The sequence below is a fragment of the Corvus kubaryi genome, unplaced genomic scaffold (assembly GCF_017639235.1).
Source record: "Corvus kubaryi isolate FWS band 111438036 unplaced genomic scaffold, C.kubaryi_AGA036_p1.0 74, whole genome shotgun sequence".
Lineage (NCBI taxonomy): Eukaryota > Metazoa > Chordata > Aves > Passeriformes > Corvidae > Corvus > Corvus kubaryi.
Window position 1 is genome coordinate 4,022,030 of NW_024582061.1, and position 6,797 is coordinate 4,028,826.

A 6,797-nucleotide genomic window follows, 5' to 3' on the forward strand; every position below is an offset into this window, starting at 1 on the left:
TCATCACATTTTATTAGCAGCATTTTAGCAGCACAAATGAGATGATTCACTCCTCTGAACCACGTCTCCATTATCTCTTTGTACCTGAAATGCCTGGCTGGTTCTATTCTCTGCAGCTGTTGGCGTTTGCACGGACCCCTGCGCATCTTCAAGCTCTGTACTCTGGATACACCGAGGCAGCCAGTCCTGTGAGGAGCAGCTGAGGGAGCTGGGAAAGGGGCTCAGCCTGGAGAAAAGGAGGCTCAGGGTGGACCTTCTGGCTCTGCACAACTCCCTGATAGGAGGGGGCAGCCAGGGGGGGTCAAAGTCTTCTCCCAGGCAGCAAGGGACAGGACAAGAGGAAATAGCCTCAAGCTGTGCCAGGAGAGGTTCGGGTTGGACATCAGGAAGAATTTCTTCACTAGAAGGGTTGTGAAGCACTGGAAGGTGTCCCCATCCCTGGAGGTGTTCAGGAAATGACTGGATGTGGCACTCAGTGCTCTGGTCTGGACTCGATAATCTGGGAGGTCTTTTCCAGCCTAAATGGTTCTGTGATTTTGTGAAGTCAGCTCTGAGCAGGCTGCTGGGTCTGTCCGGTGCAGAGACGCCGCAAGAGGCACTAACTCGCCTTGAGAACTGAAGTGACCCTGGCAGTGTGACAGTCTTGTCCCAGCTTTGGGCCTCACTCACCCCTTCCACAGGGTTCCCACTTCTGGGGCTGTGCAGCTGCCAAAGGGCTGGATCAGATCACCCCATGTCTAGATCATGGAATTATAGAATGATTTGTGTTGCAAGAGACCGCAAAATCCATCTCATTCCCAACACCTTCCACTATCCCAGGCTGCTCAGAGCCTGATCCAACCTGGCCTTGAACACTTCCAGGGATGAGGCAGCCACAGCTTCTCTGGGCAAGTGTTATGAGCTGAAGGCGAGGGTATCCCAGGTTCTTGTTAATAGATCCGTTGGAACAGGTTAAAGTGAAACAACACTGAATGATTGGTGTTTATAAATATGAATATTTCAAGCTTTATTTTAGAACGTTTGTTTGCAATGGGAAGCAGGTTTGTAGCCATCTTGGGTACGATTATCTGTAGTAATACAGCAATATAAAAACATAAAAATAACACTGAAACACCTCCACAAGTGGCAGACTGTTTTGAGTCATTACCCATTAACATTCCAGTCTCTCCCAGAAACCTGTGCCAGGGCCTCACCACCCTCACAGGGAAGAATTCTTTTCTAATATCCAATCTAAACCTACTTTCTGTCAGTCTGAAGACATTGATGGAGGCCAGTGCATGCTCAGGCAAAGAGTGTGAAAAATGGACAGGGCCACGATGCTGTTATTTTAGATCCCATCATCCTGGCAAGCTCTGGCACAGCTTCTCCCAAAGCTGGAAGCATGGACAGCTGGAAGCAATGAGGCCCACAGGATTTTCCTGTGGAGTGGTTCTTTGCAGGGGGGCATTTTTCACAGCAGGCCTGCATGGTGCTGATGCCTTTTTCTGGTCTTAAAATCAAGAGTCAAACACGGTTAGAAGGGGAAAAGGGATTTTACCTTGGTATTTATTTTAAGGATCCTTAGGTGCACACGTCCAGGTCAAATGCACCTCAATGCACACCTCCATGCACACCCCCAAAAGATCTGATATAACATTATAGGTGTTACTAATTAGCATATCTATCAAAGATTCCCCAATGAGAGGCTTGAATGAGCCCCCCTCTCTGAGGAACCTTCCCCTGGATGGTTCTATCTTAGTTTACAGAATGTGTTCTGGAGAGGACCTTGGGGTCTGGGGCATATTGATCCCTAACTATGAAACCTCTAAAATGTTTAGTCTCCTAGCTTGACAAATAAGTCCAAGAATGTAAGCTAAAAAAACCACTAGAATACAGAAGTTGTAAAAAGGTATAAAAGGGGTATAAAAGAAAAGGCAAAAAATCATCATGGCATCAGTGCAGCAAAGGGAATGTGAGTGTTTGCAGGCATTTTTCTCCCTACCATTCTCATTTTTGGTCACACAGTCCCAAACTGGAACATAGCAGCAGCAGTGGTCAAGTATGAGAGGGAAAGGTGGTGGGAGGAACAGCTTTTAGATGTTGTTGAGCTGTAATTGTTGAGGTCTGTAGAACTGAGTCACTGAACTGTTCATGTTGATAATTAAAATGAAGCATTCTAAAACATAATTAAGAAAAAAAGCCTGAAGCTTAAATAAATCATCTTCCCCTATTTACTCTTAATGCATTTTTCCATTCCAGATATTCTCTCCTTTTTAACTTTTTTAGTTTTCAGGGCATGGCTGCTTTTTATTTCTTTGGCTCTCTTGATTTTTTTTTCATTGTAGATCCTAACTACTTTTTTATGGTATTCCTATAGTTTTACTTCTTTCATTTGAGAACTGCACAATTGCAATTTTGAGAATTACTTATTCCAAACACAGGGAAAATGATGGAAAAGCAGCAGATTACAGAAAACAGATCTAAATTTCAGTGGCCTAAACAGCTGTCACTTCCTAGAGAAGGATTTTCAAACAGAACAATTTTGGATTTGGGAGCAGCAGAATCATCTATGAAGTTGTCCAACACAATCTTCACATTCAAAAGGACTCTAACAGGTCTTTGAGAACATATTTTTATTTCCATGGGGTCTGATGCAATCCTTAGCCTGTCTGCAGGCAAAGTCTGAAGCTAATTTCTGCTCATGATTCACCAGAGTTCAGCAGCCTGGAGGGCACAGAGAAGGGCACAGAGAAAGGCACAGAGCATCTGTTTTGGCAGGTTAAAAGATTAATTTCTGAATACTAAAAATAACTTCTTTATAATTCCATCCCATCTTCCCTCCAAGGACCTGACGTTTGGCATATTTTAATGAAGTGAACCTTGCAACACCTCTGTGAGGTCGATGTAAATATCATCCCCATTGACAGGTAAATGAAATTATAGCCCAGATGAAGACAAAGGCCTGGATTCAGGAAGCATCCTATACAGGCATGCATCCTCTCTTACAGGTGCTGCTGGCAGCATCAGGGGACTTTTTTTTCTAACATAATTAAATCCGATCCGGAAGTCATTGCCCAGACACAAAACCCCATTTTTGGCTTGAGGAAATGAGTAGACATTACTCATGGACATCTCTGGAAACAGTTCTTCCTCACTCACAACCATGCAGAGTCCTCTGGAAGAAAGTGAAAGTAAGAACATTTGTGAAAAAATACTGTTTTTTTGAATATTCAAAATGTTTTTCCTTCTAGAAAGGACACAGAAAATTCTGAATTTGAGAAGAAAATGGAATTTCAGATAATTTTCCTTCTGAAGACTCTTGGTGATTCATATTCTTAACCTTTGTTTTTGTTTTGTAATTGTAGAAATAAGTTTGCAACAGAAAATGAAACTTTTCTTTCCAGGAAGTGAAAAAAATTGGGCTTAACCTGGACAAAATAAAGCAAAGTAAACCCCTTCAAATTAATATTATTGGTTGGATTTTTTTCTTTTCTTATGGGAACAAAAATGTCTCCATTGACTCCAAAAGATTTTGTCTCCAAATTTCTCTTTGTGCCCTTTGGAGTCTGGGAAGAAAATATGTGAAATATCTTTTTCTTATTCCTTGGCAGCCTCAGATGGTTTTAAAAATCCTTTTTTTTTTTTTTTTTTTAAATTTGATAAGCTTTATTAGGCTTGTTAGGCATCATTATCCAGTTGTTTAGAATATAATCAGTGGGGTGAAAAAACTTAAGGGAAAGGGAAGACAAAAGAGGGTGAAACTGAGAACAAGATTGATTTCCCCCACATTTAGCTGTCCTCATTTAGTTTAGTCTCTCAGATGCGAGAGATGAATCACTCCCTCGAGGTGCTTGAGAGAGAGCCCCACGTGAGCAGCTTGAGCCAGACATCCAATTTTCAGAGTGCTGATACTCAGTAGGACTAATCCTGCCCCACTTCCTGCCTCTCCTCTCCCAGCTGGAATTGACAGCTCCAAAGGACAGTCAGTCCCATGGAGCTTCAGCTTCCAGCCTGGCCAGATTGTGAGTGATTTGCTTGTTCAATAATAGCAAAGAAATAAATACCAGTTTACATGAATTATTGTGGTGTTTATTCATAACTCCATGTCTTGAATAGGGATGGGTTGGTTGTAAATTCAACTTGGATGCAAGAACAGCAGAAGTCTGGGATGGAAGATCACCGAGCTCAGCATCCTGGCCCATGGAAACGTAAATACCCCATTCAATGGAAAACAGGTGAGAATCAAGTAAATCTCAAGTAACACTCCTCAAATACACTCTTCCGGTCTCTAATAACCAGCTTGGGGATTACCTGAGATAAAGGTTATACCTTGGAGTTGTTCACGTTTTGGCTGCCTAAATGGTTTTGATCCTGTGAAAATAAAGCCTGGCAGGAATACAGCATTCCTTGCAGCCTGCACCTCCAATTCCACGAGGGGGAGAACCTAAGGGATGGCTGGAGTTCATGTAGACCTGTCTTGGCTGATTAAGATGTCACTCACTTGCCACCTGTGACCAGTGTACTTTGTGCAACATGGATTTCAACCCAGGATAATTCAATTTCTCACTTTACTTGACCATGTGCTGAAGTAACTGTGAAGAGCTGAGTGGACCAAAAGTACCTTGAGTTTGCAGTTCAAGGTCTATTATGTGGGGTAGGAGGAGTTTGTAGTCCAAGCACCCAGAGGAAAATGAGGAAAGCAAAGTGGTGCTTCAAGAGAGCGAAAGTGGGGCCTGATTTTCTCGTGAGTGCTTGAACACACGTGTACCTGTGGATGCACGCCAAAGGTCAAGAAAGCTTTGAAGTAAAAACACAGAAATGGTTTTCCTTTGTGGAAATCAGGGCCTTCTGATGTCTCTGCTTGAAAGAAAAACATGATTCCTAGCTTGGACTACAAATTCATTACTTAAGGTTCTCTGAAAGATTTGAGGAAAGTTTAGGTGTAGAGAATTCTAAGAGCAATGTAGAGATGATGAGAAAGAAGCTCTGCAAGATCAGAGGAGAAGGAGAGGGAAGGGCTGATTAAGGGTGTCAGTTATAAAATAATGAAAAAAAAATTCAAGTAGTGGTGGTAATGCCTTGTACTAAGGTTTTTTTATTTTCCTTCAGGATAAAAGATCCTGACCTGCTTAAGTTGTTGGATGGAGCAGAAGTTGGCTACCCCACCCTATTCTGTGCAGGCAACTCTCTTTTTCAGTTTGTGCACTTTAGCACATACTCAAGGCGAGCTTGCATCGCCATCTAAATATTTTGAATTCAACCATATGCAGAAGCACATTCTTCAGTTACAATCTCAGGCATGTACTTTGGGGAAAAAAGCGGTAAAAAAATCACTTTGTCGTTGAAGTCAACAGTTTTGACTCTGATTACTCAGAATGTGGGACTGATTGGTGTAAGCTGCCATTTAATGTAGCATGTTTTCAGAGTAGAAACACATTTTATTACATCCAAATCTATCACACCAGGCCAAATTAATCTCTGGCACATACTAGGGATGACTCCGACCCATTGCATTTTTTTTTCCCCTTGAAAATCAAAATGTAGCATCCAATTTTATTTAGCTCTGGGAAAACCAAGCAAATTGGTATTTTTTAATTTTACTGAATTAATTTATAAGTGACATAAGCAATGTATAGACAAACTGGGACATAAACACTGAAAAATAAGTAAATTATCAGACATACAAACAATAGACCTTCTGTTCGTTTGTCTGCTGGCTACACGGAAAATAATCTCGGTATAACTCTGCCCTGACCCCTGGGCTGTATTTGGTACTTTGGCAAATTCTTTTTTAATCAATAAATGTGAATAAATTGCTTTGAGCAATGCAAACAAAAAAAAGGCCTTGATTTAGGAAATCATATAGGCATGTATGGATGAGTCCTGCTTAGAAGAACACACTGGGCTTCTCTGGATTTGATCCAAGCATAAATCCAGCAAAGCATATCCTCTAAAAACCTTGTCCTGGCTGGACATGTGTTTTGGGTGAAATCAGCAGCATTTACATTAAATGTAGTTCAGAGAGCACATCCAACTAAAAGGAAGAGGAGAACTTGAAAGAGTTATCTGCAATTTTCATGAAGTTACAAGAGTTTAATTTATATTGTTCCCATGCCTTGTAAATTGGCCTGTGCTTGAGTATGTCTGTAATAGTTTGCTGGGATAAATTGTAAGTGGCTTTCATGTTTTAGATATTAAAGAACACTTTGCTTATTTGGGAGGTTAATTTCTCGGGGAAATAGTCTGATAGAAAACGTGTTAGTTTACATTCAGGGAATGCAAACCAGATTCCTGATGTATTGAAGGCATTGGGAGCAGGCTCTGCCATGAGCTGCAGTGGGACAGATGTGGGAGACTCTATGTGAGCAGAGAACAACCTCAAAAAATCTATACATCTGGTGCCTGATAGAATCTGAATCCAAGCAGTTTTCTTCTCCAGCAAATTAATTTAATATTTATTTAATGTCAGACTGGACAAACTGAAATCATATCCATCCTTGTGCTCCTCCTGTTGTCACACCCACATCAGCCTGTCCATTGTGGAGACCACGTGGACACAGGCATTGCACTGACCTTGAAGCTGCAAAACAAGGCAGGATGTTGATTCCCAGTCATGGCAGAAAGCTCCAAAGTAGAGCAAAGTAGAAAAAGCAGTCATTGGTAGTCTTTAAATAAAGAGTTTGGACACAGTTCACCAGAGCTTCTTTGTGGGACTAATCACTGGGGCTGTGGTAATGCCAGAGTTTGTTGAGATGAAATTTATGGGTAACTATCTATTAAAAGTAGTGAGCCATAATGAATTCTTTCAGAATTTATCA